The sequence below is a fragment of the Lepidochelys olivacea genome (assembly GCF_965140295.1).
Source record: "Lepidochelys olivacea isolate rLepOli2 genome assembly, chromosome: 2".
Classification (NCBI taxonomy): Eukaryota; Metazoa; Chordata; order Testudines; family Cheloniidae; genus Lepidochelys; species Lepidochelys olivacea.
Window position 1 is genome coordinate 180,606,037 of NC_140412.1, and position 20,523 is coordinate 180,626,559.

Below are 20,523 nucleotides of genomic sequence, written 5' to 3' on the forward strand. Positions count from 1 at the left end.
ATGGGTAATGACTATAGAGATGTTCAGGGATCAGATAATAGTAATAAAAAAAAATCCCTAGCTCTTTTTCAGCAGTAGATCTCAAAGCACTTTACATAGGAGGTTAGTATCATTATCTCCATTTTAGAGATGGAGAAACTGAGGCACAGGGATGAGAAGTGATTTGCCCGAGGTCACCCAGCAGGCCAATCGTAGAGATGCAAATAGAACCCAAGTCTCTTCAGTCCCAGTTGAGTGCTCTATGCGGTTAGGCCACTCTGCCTTGTCTTCTGCATTGGGTGGTTCTAGAATGTTTGTGTATCCAGGGATCAGAGTACGGATGGGGGAAATAGTCATGGTATTCTCAAGATCAGCACATAAACCCACATAGCTGACTGTTTTTTATGAAAATTGTGCAACAACGTTGACATTTTCAATTGTTTTCATTAGGCTTCAGGGTTAATGTGCCACTATGCTTAATGGGAGCAGTCCATACCTTTGAATATCTGCAGACTCAGATAATGCTATATCCACAAGGTTATGGGGAGTAAACTTTGTTTTAAGCGAGTGCATAAATTCTACAGAAAATGGTGAGGGCATAGGAGAAATAGTTTAATTTTTGTTGTTGGAGGTTGCAGTTGATGGTCTGTGATATACAGGAGGACAGACTAGATGAGCTACTGGTCACTTATCTCTAGGATTCTGTGAGAACAGAGATGCAGAGCCACACTCAGCCCAGCCCTTAACAAGCCTATGTAATATTGCTTTGGTTGGTATTAGAGCTGGTGGAAATTTTCTCTGATTTTCAATAGAAAATGCAACTTCTGCACAATCAAAATTTTCCATGGGAATGTTGAAATTTTGCTAAAAAAATAGATTTTCCATGTACGAAAATAAAAACAAAATGTTTGCTGTTGGACTCAAGCAATCTGAATTAAAACATTTTGGTTTGTTGAACTGTAACGAAACATTTTGTTTCAAACCAGTTAGACACTGAACAGCATCTGGCTAAGGTGCCTCATGGGAACTGGTTGCATCATGCCCCCATCATTCCTTATGGGCTGCGCTCCTTGGCTGGATTACATTACCATGTTTCAAAATTTCTACACTGAAATTCTTCTGAAATTTCCATTCTGCTAAAAATTTTGATATTTAACTTTTTATTCGGATTTTGGATTAAAACATATGTTGATACCCTGGAATTTGGTGCAGAAAATCTGATTTTTACGAGCCCTAACTGGTGTCTAGTTTCAAGCCCTAGATAGGTACGGAAGATTTGGGTACACCTCGCTGAAATTCAGTCATGCTCACTCAACTAATGGCCAAGATTTTGCTACAGTATATATCTATATTTTTCTTTGGACATTAAAAAAAACCCCAAGTGTTACATACCACCTAGTTTATTGGAGGGAAAGTTTACATTTCCATCAGCAACATACGGAGCAGCAAACAGAATGTGATTATTTTAGCAAAGCTATACTACACAACTCCAGCTGTGTTATAATGCAGGGGTTAGAAAGTTACATTATTTTAAACTTGTAACTAACAGGGAAGTGCCTTAATAAAATGCCAAATAAAACAAATGCAAATAGGTAGTAGGTTACAGAATCACTATTTCTGTTCTTTGGGCATCTGGGTCAGATACTCAGTTGGTATAAATCAGTATTACTTCATTGACTCCAATAGACTACACTAATTTACACCAGTTGAGGATCTGACCCAGATTACTAAATCTTCATGGCCTGACTTCTCTGTTGCAGTAAGGCCCCTTTCCACTGTTTGAATGGTGTAAAATGAGAAGCAGGCCCTTTATGTTCAAGCATAATACATGCTGTATTGTTAGTGATTACTTCTGTTGGGGACACTGGGGCATGGCCACTGGGTAACTTGAGGGGATGGAAGACCACGAGTGTCGAGGAAGCCCCCTTGCACTAGGCCCAAGTGTCCTTGGCCTCCCCTCCCGCCTGGAGGCACTCGCAGCAGCTCTGCGTACTGGGCCCAAGTGTCCTTGGCCCCCCCGCCTGGAGGCACACACAGCAGTTATGCTGAGAATCTGCAACAATATGCTGCAGAGTCAGACTGCCTGAAACTAAGCAAGGCCAAACAGGGCAGATATGGAAGAACAATGCTGAATAAAGCAGCTTTATGTATGGTTTAAGAAACGATACAGAGAACAAGGGCACTAGCTGGGAACTGGATTGGTTGGCTATATGGATACTTGGGGCAGCTTGCTATTGCATAAGTATGCTGGGAAAAAGGATGTATAAAAGCCTGTGTAACTTCCTGCTCTGTGTGCAGGATTTGAGATTTTATTCTCCCTGTACCTTTTTGCAGCTGCAAATAAACTTTTCTGCTTCTCCACCCCATTGTGATTATTGGGTGTAGCACACCGGGTAGTGAACCAACTCCAGCTGTTGGTTAGCCTCTCGGCACTGGGTGGGCTGACGAGGCTGCAATTGAGCCTTTCCCGGACCCCTCCTGGAGGTCGAGGATTGTGGCGAGAACCGACACCCAGTGCGCACCGGTGAGTTCACCGGGGCCTTGGAGGAGATGCGATTTGATCGACCCCGGAGGGCACAATGGTGCAACGCACTCATATAGTGGAGAAGCAGTTGTGGTGGACGACGGTGAAGAACCGGTCCCTTGGACATAGGGGAGGAGCAGTTGTGGACGACGGTGAAGAACCGGTCCCTTGGATAAGGTAGGAACCTTTTGAAATCCAGATTGTATGGTCTGTTGGAACCTGGGGACGCCCAGAGTTACCCTGTAGGTATGGGACAGGGACAGAGCTCGGGGGTTAGGGCACGGTGTACGCCCCTAGAATGCATTCTAGCAAACTGGAAGGTATTTGGTGCGGATCCAATGACTAAGAGACAATTAAAACGATTCTGTACAGTTGACTGGCCTCAATATCAACTAGAGGGCCAGGAGTGGTGGCCACCAGGAGGGTCAATTAATTACAACACGATCCTTCAGTTACTGCTGTTCTGTCAGAGAACAAGGAAATGGAATGAACATATGTATGCGCATTTGTTTCTGACTTTATGTACTCGACCAGATATTTTACAGCACTGTAATCTGACTCCGACGGTTCGGTAGTAGCTAATGTTAGTCCCCAGACCCCCACCCGCACTGTAATGGCAGAGCCGGTGTCCCCTTTGGCCCCCACACCCGCACCTTATAAGGGTAGGATGCCTCAGGTTACAGAGATTGCCCCCTCGGTGGGACTCTATCCTTTGCTTACCGAGACTGTTGTGGCTTGCCCAGGGGCAGAGGGACATCAGGCTACCACTATGCAAGTTTACACCCATGTGCCATTCAATCCAATAGTCTTAGCAACTTTTAAAACACAGGCTGGGGAATTCTCAACGAACCCAAGCAGGTTTATATCAGTCTTTGAGGGGTGCCTCAGTAGTCACAAGCCGGATTGAGACGACTGTAATATCGTCCTAATAACTCTGTTGTCTGAGGTAAAGGAATCAGGTTACAGCTAAGGCAAGGAGAGCGTCAGCGTTCAAGCGAAAAAAAAAAAGGAAAGGAAGCTATCTGTCAAGTTCCTACCCCAAGCAATCGTAAGCAGCTCAGGGCATTTCTGGGTATGGCAGGCTTTTGCAGGATATGGATCCCAGAATTTGGACTGTGGGCTAAACCCCTGTACGACTGTGTAAAAGGAGCAGATCATGACCCCTTTTATTGGACCCCAGAGGCTGACAGGGCATTTAAAATCCTTAAAAGAAAATTGATGGAAGCCCCGGCACTGGGCCTGCCGGATCTCTCTAAGCCGTTTCAGTTGTATGTACATGAACGAAGGGGGGTGGCCCTAGGAGTGCTCACACAGCTGTAAGGAGCATGGAGACGTCCCATGGCTTATTTTTCTAAGCAACTGGATCAGGTTGCAAAGGGTTGGTTGGCATGCTTACGGGCGGTCACAGCTACTGCCCTAGTGCTTGAGGAAGCTGAGAAGCTAACAGTGGGAGGGGTTATGCAAACCTATACTCCCCATATGGTCCGAGCCTTATTGGAAGCAAAGGGAGGGCTTTGGCTCACCCAGGCTCGGATTGCTCGGTACCAGGCTAAACTGTTAGAGAACTCTGAAGTCAGCTTACAGCCTTGCCCCTCCCTTAACCCAGCCACCCTCTTGCTAGAAACAGAGGAACAAAAACATGACTGTTTAGAGATCATAGATGTCCAGTACTCCAGCCGTCCGGATTTAAAGGATGTACCCCTCCCAAATGCAGATTATGAGTGGTGCACTGATGGTAGCAGTACTGTAACAGATGGGCAAAGGAGGGCGGGTTATGCTGTTGTGACCCTCCATGACATTGTGGAAGCTGAAGGTTTGCCTGCTGGGACCTCTGCCCAGCTTGCCAAACTAATAGCCCTGGCCCGTGCACTTGAACTGTCAAAAGGAAAGCGGGTCAACATTTTTACTGATTCAAAGTATGCTTTTGGTGTGCTGCATGCTCATGCTGGCCTATGGAAGCAAAGGGGAATGCTGACAGCCCAAGGCTCCCCAGTCAAGTACGGGACCCAAATCCTCCGGCTCCTAGAAGCCGTACAACTTCCCTCAGAAGTGGCGGTGGTACACTGTAAAGCCCATCAAAGGGAGGATCAAGATGTGGCCAGAGGTAACGCCCAGGCAGATCGAGAGGCTAAGCATGCTGCCACCCTGCCATCCCCTCAGGCTGAGAACGCCCATATGCATGCCCTTATCCCATCAGTAGGGGAGCTTCCAACCCCTCAGTACTCTGGGGAGGAGAGACAGCTAACTGACAAACTCAGTCTCCGGGAAAAGGAGGGATGGCTCCATTCCCCAGAAGGGAAGGTCCTCTTACCAAAGGGCCTGATCCGGCCAGTGCTGCAGAAACTACATCAAACCACTCATGCTGGCAGGGAAGCACTTATCCAGCTAATGGGAAAATACTTTATCACTTTGGGACTCCGACTCCTGGCTGCCCAGGTACAAGCGAACTGCTTAGTCTGCCAAAAGAATAACCCCCGACCGGGACATCCTGTGCCACCAGCTGCCCTAGAACCCACTCTGGGCCCCGGACAAGTGTGGCAAATAGACTTTACTGAGTTTCCCCGAACCCAAGGGTTCAAATATCTCCTTGTCATAGTGGATCGGTTCAGCGGATGGCCAGAGCCTTCCCATGCCGTAATTGCACTGCCAGAACAGTGGCCCTCAAGTTTGTTAAGGAGATCATTCCTCGCTTTGGACTCCCCCTGTGGATGGAATCTGACAACGGGATGCATTTCACGTCAAAAATCATTCAAAACATCTCACATGCCTTACAGATCCCCTGGAAACTCCATACACCCTGGAGACCGCAAGCCAGTGGTGTAGTGGAGCATACCAATCAGACCCTTAAACGGCATCTCTCAAAAGTGTGCCAAGAAGCCTCACTGTGATGGCCTGATGCTTTGCCCCTCATCCTACTTTGTATCCGCATTCTCCCTAAGGGTAGATTAGGGCTTAGTCCCTTTGAAATTATGTTTGGAAGGGCATGGCCTATGAATGGCACCCTGGTTCTGTCAGGGGAATGGGAGTTGGGTAATGTTTTTTTGTCACAGTATATGTGTCCCCTGTCTGCTGTTCTTTTGTCTCTTCACAGGTATACCAAGGATTCCCAGCCTCTCCCCTTGGACTCTCCCGTCCACTCCTTACAGCCCGGTGACTCTGTGCTTGTTCGCACCTGGAAAGAGGAGCCTCTCCAGGAAAAGTGGAAAGGACCCTATACCGTCCTGCTGATCTCCCATACAGTGGCAAAGATCGAGGGACACAAGAACTGCATCCATCACTCTCGTCTGAAGGCAGTACCCGCCCCCTCGTCAGCAGAACAGTGGGCCGTCCAACCTGCTGACTCCTCATCTAGTGACGATCTCGGGCTAAAGCGACTGTTTAAAAGACACAAATAGCGGGCACCTTAATGCTAAAATGGGCCCACCCAGGTACTGGAGACCCTGGGTTGGGAAGACTCTGGTGATAATTAATTGGGTAACATTGTTATTCTCTGTGTTAGTATTTCCAAACTGTGCATATCGGGAGCATAACTCCTTTGTTTCGCTTGCGCACCACGTTGCTATTTTAACAAACCAGACTGATTGCTAGGTATGTGCTCCAACTCCACTGTCCCCCAAAACGGGAATGCCCCTTGACATGCTGCCCTTGACCCTAGCAGAATTAGCCTCCACCAAAGAGCAGGAAAGAACGGACTCGCCGTTCTGGAACAAGACCTCTTTACAGCAAGCCACCTATCAGGACCAGGAATATTCAGTTGCAATACTCACTGAGGGAACGTTATGTTTTACCCGAAACCAATCTGATCACTATGGGCTTCCTGTGGGAAAGAGCTCCTGTGTTATTACACAGTGGGCTGATGGGCATTGGATAAAGACCGAAAGGGGAGGCCAACAGTGTGGGTGTAATGGTTCCTCCCCTTTTAGGGAAACTCTTACAAATACTCTTACCACAAAAGAGGGGTTTGGAAATATAACTTGCCATCCAGTTAATATCTTCAATTTAGCAAGCCAATGGTGGGTTTGTAGTGGTCCCTATGGCGAGTGTAATTTGAAAGGCACAATTAGAAACGCCCCCACTTGTACCCAATCAGGAGGATGGGATGCCCCCTTAGGGGCATATGAACTGTTTGGAAAAGCAGCCAAAGCAGCCTTAAGTATCCCAGGAATCCCCTTAAGAAACAGTCCTTACTGGGCCCTACAAGGTCACTATTTTGTATGTGGCCGAAAGGCTTACAAGGTGCTGCCAGCCAACTGGATAGATAGCTGTTATATAGCTCATGGAGTTCCTCATCTTTCCATAACTGCCACACTGCCCAAAGGAAAGATTAGAAATGCCCGAGACTCTTCTGTTGAGTCAGGAGAAAAGACCCTGTGGCGACTGACTACAGCATTGGAGGGCAATATGAAGAATTCCCTCACAACCGAGAAGCTTGTAGGGTGCTCTGTACTGGGAATAGCGCCACTGTTTTCCGGGCCAGCCATGGCATGCATAGGCCGCTATACTGTAAGGCTGCAAATGGTACTTGAGAAAGTTGCCTTAGAGTTAGAGGACTCGGTTAGTGATTTAGGATCAGCAGTAAAAACATTAAATAAAGAGGTACAGCAGCTCAGGACGTTTTCCCTCCAAAACAGGCTGGCTTTGGACTATCTCTTGGCATCCCAAGGAGGGGTTTGTGCCCTCGTCGGGCCCCGATGTTGTGTATATGTAAATGATAGCAGTTATGAAATCTATGAAAAGGTGGTACAGGCTGAGGCCCATGCCCGAGCCGGAGCAGAGGTTGCCTATACTGCCCCAGAGAGCAATTGGTTGCAAACCTTGTTTTCAGGCTGGGGTTTGTCGTTTTGGCTTGGTGGTTTATTTAGCCTGCTATTGAAACTTCTCTTTCCTGTATTGCTTGTATTACTGGTATTATGCTGTGCAGTATCATGTGTTAGGGCCCTTTTGCAGAAGTTAATAAGTCATTCTCTTCAGGGCTATCACAAAGTGCTTATGCAAAGTCCTATTGTAAAGAAATAAGTAGCCCAAGTGAGAAAACTCAGAGCCAAGGATGTTGAGTGTTCTCAAAGGAGGGAGTTGTTGGGGACACTGGGGCATGGCCACTGGGTAACTCAAGGGGATGGAAGACCACGAGTGTCGAGGAAGCCCCCTCGCACTAGGCCCAAGTGTTCTTGGCCTCCCCTCCCGCCTGGAGGCACACGCAGCAGCTCTGCGTACTGGGCCCAAGTGTCCTTGGCCCCCCCGCCTGGAGGCACACACAGCAGTTATGCTGAGAATCTGCAACAATATGCTGCAGAGTCAAACTGCCTGAAACTAAGCAAGGCCAAACAGGGCAGATATGGAAGAACAATGCTGAATAAAGCAGCTTTATGTATGGTTTAAGAAACGATACAGAGAACAAGGGCACTAGCTGGGAACTGGATTGGTTGGCTATATGGATACTTGGGGCAGCTTGCTATTGCATAAGTATGCTGGGAAAAAGGATGTATAAAAGCCTGTGTAACTTCCTGCTCTGTGTGCAGGATTTGAGATTTTATTCTCCCTGTACCTTTTTGCAGCTGCAAATAAACTTTTCTGCTTCTCTGTAGCACACCGGGTAGCGAACTAACTCCAGCTGTTGGTTAGCCTCTTGGCACTGGGTGCCGGCAACACTTCTAATTAGGGCTGTCAATTAATCACAAATAACTCACGTGATTAACTCACAAAAATTAATCGCGATTCATCGCCATTTCAATTGCATGTTCATTGTTTCTGTCAAACAATAGAATACCAATTGAAATTTTTGGATGTTTTTCTATATTTTCAAATATATCGATTTCAATTACAACACAGAATACAAAATGCACAGTGCTTACTGTTAGGATATAGATATTCAGGCCTGTTTGTAAAGGCCTACACTCTAAGAATTTAGGTGTATTCTTATCACTTGGCTAGTTAGAGGTATAAAAGAAAGAATAAAAATCACTGTCTTCCGGTGTAAGGTCCTTCTTTTACTGTGACAGTCTGAGGCCCTGTTCTTAGGCTAAGGCCTTTAGCTAAACAGCAGAGGCAGCCATAAGCTGGGAAGCGACCGGTCACATCCTCACATTCCAAACTAGTCACATTGAAATAAGGTGCTATTGGGCTGTTAGGAATACAATCCTGTCCTGATAGTGCCTATTGCCTCCAGAGAAAAGGAAGTGCCTAGAGGATGTAAAAGGAAACTTAGTTTGATAGCATCCTGTCTGGCAAGAACTCACTTATCAATAGCTGGGATGTGAAATCCCCATTTCTGTGTTTGTTCTATCATTGTAGTCCCCATTTCCCCATTGTTTGTCTGTATAATCTCTGTCTGGTTCTGTGATTGTTTCTGTCTGCTGTATAATTAATTTTGCTGGGTGTAAACTAATTAAGGTGGTGGGATATAATTGGTTAAATAATCATGTTACAATATGAAAAGGAGGACTTGTGGCACCTTAGAGACTAACCAATTTATTAGAGCATAAGCTTTCGTGAGCTACAGCTCACTTCCTCAGATGCATATCGTGGAAACTGCAGCAGGCTTTATATATACACAGAGAATATGTTACAATATGTTAGGATTGGTTAGTTAAATTTCAGGAAAATGATTGGTTAAGGTATAGCAAAGCAGAACTCAAGTTTTACTATATAGTCTGCAGTCAATCAGGAAGTGTGTGTGTGTGTGGGGGGGGGAATGGGAACAGGGAATGGGGGTGGGGAAATTGGAATCGTGTTTAGCTAAAGGGGGAACTGGGAACAGGGACACAGGTAAGCCTCTGTAGTGTCAGAGCTGGGAAGGGAACACTAAGGAAGGAAACTGGAATCATGCTTGCTGGAAGTTCACCCCAGTAACCATCGAATTGTTTGCACCTTTGGATTTTGGGTATTGTTGCTCTCTGTTCATGCGAGAAGGACCAGGGAAGTAAGTGGGTGAAGGAATAAACCCCCTAACACTCACTTTATATTATTTTTATTACAAAGATTTGCACTGTAAAAATGATAAACGAAAGAAATTGTATTTTTCAATTTACCTCATACAAATACTGTAGTGTAATCTCTATCATGAAAGTGCAGGTTACCCATGTACATTTTTTGTTACATAACTGCACTCAAAAACAAAACAATGTAAAACTTTATTCCCTACAAGTCCACTCAGTCCATTTCTTGTTCAGCCAATTGTTCAAACAAGTTTGTTGACATAATGTTGTCCGCTTCTTATTTACATTGCCACCTGAAAGTGAGAACAGGCATCGGCATGGCACTTTTGTAGCTGGCACTGAAAGGGATTTACGTGCCAGCTATGCTAAACATTTGTATGCCCCTTCACGCTTCAGCCACCATTCCAGAGAACATGCTTCTATGCTGATGGCACCCATTAAAAAAATAATACATTAATTACATTTGTGACTGAACTCCCTGGGGGAGAATTATATGTCTCCTGCTCTGTTTTACCCGCATTCTGCCATATATTTCATGTTATAGCAATCTCAGCTGATGACTCAGACATGTTATTCATTTTAAGAACACTTTCTCTGTAGATTTGACAAAACACAAATGTGAGATTTTTAAAGATAGATACAGTATTTGACCCAGGCTTTAAGAATCTGAAGTGTGTTCCAAAATCGAAGAGGGATGAGGTGTGGAACACGCTTTCAGAAGTCTTAAAAGAGCAACACTCTGATGCAGAAACTACAGAATCCAAACCACCTAGGGTCCCCCCCATCAGATTCCCACACTTCAGCCCCATGACCCCTTTTGCTCCTTTCTGCTCCCCCCTCCTCACTGTGGCCCCAAGACAGGAGAATCTCTGTCCCCGTGCCACAGCACCCAGGGGAGTGAGAGCTCCTCCAGTCCAACGGCCGCAGCAGGGGTCCGGGTGCTGGAGCTTCCCCCACCACCCCTCGCGCTTTTGCGGGAGACCAGGGTCAGGGCACTGGGGCATCTCCTGCCCTGTGTGCCCAGCGCTTCTGCCAGAGAGTGGGGTCGGGCGCGGGGGCTTCCCCCACTGCCTGCGGCTTCTTCCGGGGACACATAGGTGGTGCTGAGGCTACCCCTGCCTAGGAGCTTGTGATGGGGAAGGGGTCGGGGGCCGCTGGAGGGGGCTTCCTCCATCCTGTGGCTCCTGCCAGGGACAGGTCAGAGGGTGCCAGGGAAGGGTTCCCCCACCCTGCCCGCCCTGCGCTGCTGCTGCAGAGTGGAGTTGGGATGCGGGGGCTTCCCGCGACCCACCCCACTCAGCAGCCAGGGCTCCAGCTGTGGATTTTTTCCAGAGCCCCCCAGTTGGCTGGAGCCCAGGGTACGGGCCCTGTCGGCCCAGTGGCTAATCCGTTTCAGACTGGCCTCTCATTTCATGTTAGACACAGGGCTTGTCTACACAGTGAACTACTGCACAACCATCCGCAATGATACAGTGCTTTTATGGCACTTTCATTGTGTGTTGTAGCACCCAGGTTTACTGCAGTGTAATTCGCCATGTAGACAAACCCACAATAATAACCCATGATCATGATTCTGCTCTCCTCTACCATGGCTTTACACCAGCATACATCTTATCATAGCAAGTGTTCAAATTCTGGCTGATCTCACATATGAACTAAATTTGGTGGTCTCATGCTAGTTCCCTTTTCCTACTTCACAAAACCATGAGACAATTCATCATGATTGGCTGTCTCTGTTCAGGAGGCCCAAGACAGAAATGCCTAGGGTACTGCAGATCAAGAGTGAGGAGAATAGGCAGGATTATTTGGAGAAAGTTTATATGGTAGCCAGCAGCGATACGTCTGGGCCAAACCAGTGTTGGTAATGCCTCACTTACACAAGCACGAAAGTCACTCATAATTTTTTGTTAAAGAATAAAGTACCAAAAACACCCACATAAAGTTTCATGGTAGCTGTTCCCTATACCAGAACTTTCATAAGGGCAATACTGTAGATGGTTACCCACTAAAACACATCACAATCCATTGTGCTTCTCCTTTCCAATGAACAATGACATTTTTTAAATTCACAAATCTATAAAAATAACAGCTCTGACTCTAACAACCACCCTAACGTTTCCTGTCTCTATTGACATTCTCTACTGACATTCTGCTTTGCCCTCAGTCACTTATTACTGAGAGCATTTGAAGCATCCAGAACAATTTACACAAAATGTCAACTCAAACACCAATCTAGATGCTGATATTTTCAGAAAGGCTGTTATTTATTTTTAATAATGGTGCACTTCCAGCAATATATCACCTGCTTAATTTTATCTCTTCCTGCAGGTTTTTGCTGGTTCACATCTGTCACATACCACTAGATTTTCAATAGACGTGCTGTTCATCAAAAATCCAGTATAGCCATTCACTTGTTATCAGAACTTGTTCACAGCAGCATGATAAAAATCCTTGAGGGAAGAGTGATTGACAGGGAAGGACACTTGCTCCCATTTTAAAGGTGAGATTAGATTGCAGAGAATAGATTCACTTCTATCTTACAAGCCATTTCAAGAAAATAAAGCACTTGTGTTTTCAGAAAGATGGTATCTACCCTAACATTTGTTACAAATACATGTGGGTTCATCATTACCTGCATGCCACAGCAGGTATCATATTTTGAAGAAGTTTCTTTCAAAAGAAGAAAAAGTTCTATCAAAATAGCAAGTCTCACACTATTGTCTATCAAAACTGTTATTGAAACCACTGCTCTCATGCTTATTCCCACATTTTTTTCCTTTGCTGTCTGTTTAGAGAGGTGAATACAATGGCTATAAGATGGGCAGCAAATTTTAATTTTAGTAGTAAACATCTCTTTCATGCTGCAAAAACATAATATATATGAAGCATAATATAATAAAGTCTGCTGTATCAATCCCCCGATCTATCTCCATTACACTCAAATATCAGTATTAAAAATACCATGGGAATACCCTTGGTGAAATACCATTGGTAAACAGAATAGATACGGAAGATTAATTCCTACTTCAACATTAATAAATATTAAATACATTATTATATCACTACAGTAGGGAAAGCATTTGGGATAAACAGGGGCATGGATGAAAGGTTTCCTCCCTGTACCTCTTTCAGGGGAGTTACAGCACAGGAATAGCTCTGTGTTGTATTTTAAAAGTACAGTGGTGTGCAGTAGCCTTTCCTAATTAGAGAAGCTAAAGAATGCATAATTAAACAAGGCACTGTAAGTATCTGACTGCTCCATTACAGACAAATTGTTTGGCCTGACCCGGTGTGTGTTGCAGGAAAATGATAAACTCTGAGATTTCTATTCCAGGCTAATGGTAAGTATCTGTGTGTGCATGTTACATTAAGCACCTTAATGTGAGCATTTGCAAAACTGTGAAACTAATTGCATTAACAATAATCTCATTACCAGCCTTTCTTAGAAATCCCTGTGCATTTTTGCGGCAGCAGGAACATTTTAGGAACTGAAGCCTGGATTCTCTACATGTCCTTCCTTTTTTTTCAGCCTTCACCCTGGGGATCTTACAAGTGGACCAGTCCAGGAGGGTGTTAATTCCCCAGCCTCCTCCCGCTGAAGCTGGATTGGCAGCATACTGTGTCTGATATGAGAAGCACTACATTTAAGACCAGGCACTACAATCATGAAACCCAGCCTAGGGGGTTGCTAAATGAGAGCCTCACTCTCTGCACCACTGTGCTACCTCAGTTCTGGGTACTGCAGCTAACATCCCACCACCGGAGACTCCCGCTGCAACTCAGCAGGGTCAGGTGACCAGCAGCAGACTGCTGATTTGATATCATCGGGCATAAAGCTTTATGTTCCTGTCTGAGCACCTAGTTGCTAAGGGTTGTTGCTTATAGGTGACAGCTAGGGAGGGCATGCGGGCTCAAGTACACCTCCAGATATCTGCTTGGCCTGCTGGGAGAGGGAGAGGGACTCTGTCCTTTGCCTGCTGCGCCTGCCCGCCAGCATGCTTGGCCCCTGTCCCTGGCAGGGAGTGGACGGGGTGGGACCAGCCCCGTCTCATGCCAGCCGCTCCAGGTCGCCGCTCCGTGCAGTGCTGCAGCTGCCTGCGAGAACCTGGCTGGGAAGGAGGCAGCAGCCCGCCCCCTCCACTCAGGCCTGGCTGCCAGGGACAGAGGCCGAGCGAGCCAGCGCTCCCTCTCACCCCCAGGACGTTTCCGGCTTGCTTGGCCCCTGTCCCTGGCAGCCAGGCCTGGGCGGAGAGCAGAAGGGGTGGGCCACTGCTGCCACCCCGGCTGGGCTCTCTCTCAAGGAGCTGCTGCGCTGCACAGAGACAGTGACCCAGAGCAGCCACCTTCAGCCGAGGTGAGATGTGTCTCACTCCCACGCCCCTCCTGGGCCTGGCTGCCAGGGAGAGGGACCGAATATGCCAGTGGAGTGGTGCAGCGAGAGAAGGACAAAGCAGGGCCGGTGCAACCACTAGGCAAACTAGGCGGGTGCCTAGGGCACCAAAATTTGGGGGCACCAAAAAGCGGTGCCCTGCCCCCTGGGCTGGTCCCGGCCTCTCTGCCCCTGTCCGGGGTGCCAAGTGGCCCCTGCTGCACCGGGGCTTCCCAGGCGGCCAGCCCCGCTACCCGGCTCAGCAAGAAAAAGCTGGCTTCCAAAGGCACCAAAAAACCGAAGCCTTGTGCTTGAGGCGGGGGCAAGCCCCAGCCATAAAAAAGCCAGCGCGGGGCTCCTGCAGCAAATGCATCGTGGGCCCCGGCCCCTGTGCGCCCCCCGGCTCTTCCCTCGCCTCACTCGGGCTCTGCGGCTCCTGGGCTTGTAAGCCGCCGCTGCTGCCCCTTCCAAAGCAGGCTCGGGGCCTCGCGCCGTGGCTGGGAAATGCTCGGTCTCTAAGGGCAGCCCGCTTCCGCCGCACCTGGCCGCTCGCCATGGGCAAAAAACAAAAGCTAATGCTGGCGGTAAAGGCAAAAAACGTCGGCGTGGTGCAAAAGCTGCTGCAGCGGCCCAAGCCGGGCAAAGCCAGTAAGTAAACTCAGGGTGAGGGGCCACCGGAGTTGGGTGGGGTGGAAAGGGCTCGCAGGGGGGCTGTGCACCCTCCAGGAAAACTCAGGGGGCGGGAAGGTGGAAACCTGGTCTGGGAAGCAGCCCTGGGCATGGCTGACCCCTGGAGTCTATAAAGGCTCGTTAAAATTTGCCCCACAATAAAACAATGTGCGGGGGGCGCAAGGTAAAAGTTTAGTCTAGGTCGTAAAATATCCTTGCACTGGCCCGGGGACAGAGCCCTTCCCCTGCAGGTAACTCTGGTGGGATTGGGAGAGCGTGGCAGCCCCAGGCTGGGCACAGGGTGGGGGCTCGCTAGGGAAGGCACTGGGAGCAGGTTCCCTGGTCTCTGCTCAGCTGGAGGTAGGGGCATTGCCTGCACCTCCCCTTCTGAGGTGTCTGTGAGCTCTGAGGAGGCACTAATGCTGTGAGTCTCCCCAAGCTGGGACTAGCCCCAGCCTAGCCCAGAAGCACATGCTCCTTGGTCCTGTGGCCCCAGCCCCTGAGGGAGCCGGCGAGATTATCTCAAACCCAGATTTTTTTTCTTAATTTGCTTCGGTGCGGCGGTGGGGAGAGATTTCATTGTCTATATTAAACTCAGGGGGCGGGAAGGGGGAAACCTGGTCTGGGAAGCAGCTCTGGGAAGGGCTGACCCCTGGAGTCTGTAAAGGCTCATTAAAATTTGCCCCACAATAAAACAATGTGCGGGGGGTGCAAGGTAAAAGTTTTGTCTAGGGCGTAAAATATCTTTGCACCGGCCCTGCCTACATCGTTCCTTATCCAGCACTTAACATGATGGGAAATCATTTCCATCTTGAATTCATGTTTGAACTGTGGGAGCTCTACTGGGTGTTAAACAACTTGAGGAAATCATGTTATTTGCATCCGGTGACAGTGTCAACTGTTACACCCTTTCAGGAACTTTCACATTATTTTGTAGGTAAGATTGCTCTGATTCAGACTTCGCTGTCTGCATCTGTCGTTGCAAAGTTGTGTCTGAGGCAGGGCCGGCTCCAGGCACCAGCATTCCAAGCAGGTGCTTGGGGCGGCGCTGTGAAAGGGGCGGCAGTCCGTGTGCCATCAGGGCGGTGTCTCGTCTTTCCGTGGCAGCGGCAATTCGGTGGCAGCTTCTTTCCTCAGGCTGCCGCGGTGGCAATTCAGCGGCAGCTTTACTCTGCAGGCTGCCACGGCGGCAATTCGGCAGCAGCTTCTGTCTGCCTGGGGCAGTAAAAACGGTAGAGCCGGCCCTGGTCTGAGGCTAGGGGTGGAGCACTGGAACATCTTCTCTGCTTCATCTTCAGCTAGTAGCACTGACAGAATGAGATGTTCATGCTGCCGCATGAGTTAAATCCCTGCTGTTCATGGCAGTTGATGGCTAGCAGAGAGAATACAATACTTCCCTACAGAAGGGCATAATGCCAGCTTTTCTTAAAGAAGTGATTTTTCAGATCCATGCTCAAGAAACCATCTCTTGACAATGTCAGTCTCTTCATTCCCTCCCAGTTAATTCCCTGTCTCAGATACTCCTTATGAAGAATGACGATTGCAACATTGACACCCCTCCTACAGCCCCAAAATAGTCTTAGCTGCTGAGCTAAAATCCAACAATGGATTGATTTTTTTTTTGTTTTGTTTTCCCCAAGGAAGACTTGTTTCCAGCAAGGTCCTCATTCTTAATTAATATTTTCTTTTATTCTATATGACTTTATTGATGGCAAATGAAAGAACAAGAAGTTTCCCAGACTGAGTAACCGATGTCACTTTAGAATTCCAAGTATTTCATCTGTTTAAATTTTTCTTTCTGACAAGAGGCACTTTTATGAGAGTCTCTGACAATTTATTTTAAAATATAGTAATTCAGTTGTGACCCTAAGAATGCCTCAATGCCAGCTGGCAAAAGGCCTGTTCAGTAACAGCAACTTCTACCAGACCTTACAAATTCACTACACGTAACACATTGCTGTGATAGTATTTATGTATAAAGAATTTCATGTGAGATCTTAAATGAAAGCCAGGATTATGATGGTCATTTACACTGTTGTGAAATGTATGTACTGATTATATTTTAAAAGTTATGTCTATATGCTGAAAATATGTCCTTATAGTTTGTATCAAGGTGTTATTCCCCAGCAGAGGTGAAAATCTGGTTTTGACAGACAAAGGATTGTATATTCATACATCTGCCTAGGTTCATATGTAGATTAAATATTTTAAGCCAGACACAACTGGAGCTACATTTTCATTTCAAGTCAACATGTGGATATGAAGACATCTTGGAAGAGCACACCAGGAAGGGAAACACAGGACGTCATGCTGTCACTGGGGTCAAAGCAATGAGTTTGGGGAAATATAAAGAGGAACAAAAGTCCATTTTGATATCCATTTACTGAGGAAACACCCTTGAAGGGCATAGGGTATTCACGAAAACTTGGATCCTGGTCTGACTGGAAACCAGCATCTCTGGCAAAGACTGAATCCTTGGGAGAAAATCTGCTTTATTAAATAGGAAAGGTAGCCATTAATAAGTGTGGACCTAGGATTGTGGTTTAGGTTTTGTTTTGTGTGTAACCATTCTGTTTCCAATATGTTTACTCAATACTTATCTGAATCTTTGAATCTCTGTTCTTTCTTAATAAACTTATCTTTGTTTTTATTATAAATGCATCTCAATGCTATGGTATTGAGCCAAGTATGAATCCTCAGTTGAACCAAATAAGCTGATGTGTATACTGTTCCCTTTGGGGACAGTGAAGCTGGTTATTTCTGTGTGTCCAGTGACGGGGGTTGGACCCTGCAAGGGACACTGCCAGAGGGACTTTGGGATGAGGTATACCTTGTGCTCCCTTCCAGGCAAAGGAAGGGCTGGCAGAGTTCTGCGGAGAATGCTTGAGCCACAGTGAGGCTGATTGTCGTAGGATGCTGCCTCACAGCAACCACAAGAAAGTCCCCTTCTTGCTGGTAGGCAGGGGGTAACAAGGTGACTCACAGTACTAGGTACTCCAAGAAAGCATCACGTCAGTATAGCAAAATAAACAGCCCCCCTGCAGCACATGATCATACTAAATAACTGTGCAGCAAGACAAAGCAAAATAAACAGCCACTTCCCTACACGTTCCCACTTCTCTACACGTTAATCGTGAACAACATGTGCATCTTCAGTAGTCCTCTTAAAAAGATGTGCCTTGGAGCATGCCCTGAACATCAGCAGATCCGGGCTATTTTGCACCAAGGGGCAGCTGTGTATTTCAAAGGAAAGGAGCCCTCATTGAGAATATCCTCTTTGTTCCCTGGCTTTTTATGAGGGCGCTCTGGCTCAAGTGCCTCTGCAGATCTTAATTGTGGCAAAATATCCCAGGGAAAGAGACAGTCTCTCAGGTGGAAAGGTGTTGAGCCATTTGGGGCTTTACATTTCAGAACCAACACCTTTAAACTATCCACAAACTACTGGCAGCCAGTACAGAACATTGAGCACTGCTTAAATATGCTTGTGGCAAGAATCGTCTCTTAGCAAGGAGACTGACATATTCTTCACTAGCTTTAAGGGGTAGTCCTAAATACAAAAGTCTAGTTTTGAGGTGACAAAGGCCTGAATTATACTGGTGAGGTTCACAACAGAAAGAAAGCTACAACCTTCTACCTTGAAATGAAATGAAAACAAGCCAGCTTGGCTACTGTTGAAAGACAATCATACAATAATATTTGAGAATCTAGCTAGACTCCTTAGTTGCAGAAACATAAGTAATTTATCAGCAAAGACATGACTACAGTCAGTGGCGGGGAAATAGTGGGGGCAATATAGGCAGTTTGCCCCGGGTCACCTGTTTGAGAGTTCCCCTAAACTAAGTGACAGTATGATGCGGCATATGGGGTGACAGTGGCACTCGGGTTTTGGGTAGTTGGATATTTGCTCTTCATCCATCGTTAGGATGAGACCAGTTACCAGCTCCACTCATAATGTTAATGTTTCTGTTTTGCATTCTCTTTCCAGAAATGTGTATTAAATACTAGAAAGGATTTCTCAGGTGTAGATGTGACGCTCCCCCGGGGTACCTAGGGTTGTGAGTCATCTCACCACTATCTGCCCTTAGCATGAAGGAGTATTATCTGTGCTTGCTGTGGGTCAGCTCCCTGAAACCAACAGTCTCTGGCAAAACAAGCACTGTCTCCCAGGCCTCTGCAGGCTTCACGCATTCTATGTAGGTAGCGAGAGGCACACATCAACCCCTGAATACTCTGAGCCTTCCGTGCAAATCCAGCCCCCTATCTACTGAACACTCCCAGAATTACCAGGTCTGCTATTCCCAAGGGAACAGCACACACCAGATTGCAAGATTCAATTTAGGACTAGCACTTTGCTTAACTCTACAGCAGTCAGATATATTTATGGTGAAAACAAGAACATATTTATGATCAGAGATTCAAGGAACCGTGAGAAAGAATATTGGAAACAAATGGCTACATGTAAAACAAAATAAGAACACACGTTCTAGAGACTAAACTAATGTTAACCTCATGTCTAAAGAAGTTTTCTGTCACCTAAAGTTCTCTTCAGCATTTTCAGCCAAGACAGAATGAGACCCCCACCTTCATGAATGCAAAAGCCCTTGTTTTCTTCCTTGGCGAAGGGCGCCTGGGTGTCTTCCTTGCCTTCTAGAAATAACCCCAAAGCGCCCATTGTCTTTACTCATAAACAGGATAACCCCCCATGGCTTGCTTTTTCCTGTGTGTTCTTTTCATGTTGATTTCACATCTCTTCATTAACATTTGACTTCATATGTAAATAAACATCCATTGTGTTAGCTTACAATGCTTAATTTACATCCTGACAGAGAGAAAAACATTTTTTGTCTAAGAGAAAACCTGTTTTTTACCTTTGCTGGTGCCTAATACCTTGATACAGACTCTAAGGACATGTTTTCCATACATATACATAGCTCCTTACATAGTGTCTGTACATACATTTCACATTGGTATGGATGACTAGTGTGACACCAGCTTTTAATTTAAGACCTTGCATGATATTCTTTGTTGAACCGGAATGTATACATCGGAATTAGGATATTCCTGTAACCGCCTTGCCAATTGGCATTAAGAGGTTTTGGTGGTCACAGCACAGGTGCTGGAACCAGGGGTGCTGGGAGTACAGCAGCAGCCGGTGGCGTGAAGCGGTTTCCATCATATACAGGGTTTACAGTTTGGTTCAATGGCTCTGAGCACCCCCACCATACACATTGTTCCAGCACCCTTTGGGTCACAGTAGACGCTATGATACAAGCAGGTCAGCGTTCCTGTACATGCATCCCTGACCACTAAGTAAACACTTTTAACATTATTGTACTTATCTTACGTAAACTTCACAGAGCACAATATTCACCTCAGTTACTGCAGCCTAAGTAAAAATGTGACTCTTTCTAAGCTTTATCCTAAAGATTTTCCTGATAGCTTTTTTTTTTTTACAGTTTTATCTCCTGGCAGGATCTAGTAAATTCAGTTCAAAGCTGAAGTGTTCTCTTTTGAGTCTAAGAGGTCAGCTCAGTTGCTCTGTGTTCTTGTTCCTGAGAACGAGATCCTAACTTCAGTATCACTGTTAAATACAATTAAAAGTGCTTACCTCACATTCATTATGAAGAAGAATGCAGATATTTATCAGGATAATCACAGAGTTTATTGGGAATTCAGCACTGTACAAACAGCTGCTACTGAAGAACTGAGACCAAATGTTTATGGTTCCTGAAACGTCACGAACAACCACTAAACCACAAACGGATGTCTGACAAACTCACTCTGTGCCTGATCCAGCGATCTGATGTAAAATTTCGAAGTGTCTTATTATATTTTAACATACATTAAATATTTCCAATTATTATAAAAGACAACTGTTTGAAAACAGTTGCACCTGCATAAAAAGGAATTCAAAGTAATTGAAAGGGGAAAAAATTGTGTATGAAAGTATGCATGTGAGAGAGTGAACAAGTTCTGATCTGTAGCTTGGGGTGCAAGCCAGCATTCAAAATTTGATTCAGTGCTTGAGTGAGATCTGAGCTTAGTGT

The 20,523-nt window shown here is 46.3% G+C and overlaps 1 protein-coding gene across 2 annotated transcripts in view; it reads right to left on the reverse strand.

Annotated features, from left to right (window-relative positions):
* Positions 1–20,167, reverse strand: part of LOC311515369 (putative G-protein coupled receptor 141) — a gene marked incomplete at its 3' end in the record, with an annotated part of 38,913 nt that extends 18,746 nt beyond the window's left edge. Inside the window, exon 1 of one of the 2 annotated variants that reach the window (XM_084618357.1) lies at positions 20,085–20,167. The remainder of the gene's footprint in view (positions 1–20,084) is intronic. The other variant, XM_084618356.1, reaches the window with a different exon arrangement.
* Positions 20,168–20,523: the final 356 nt, after the last annotated feature.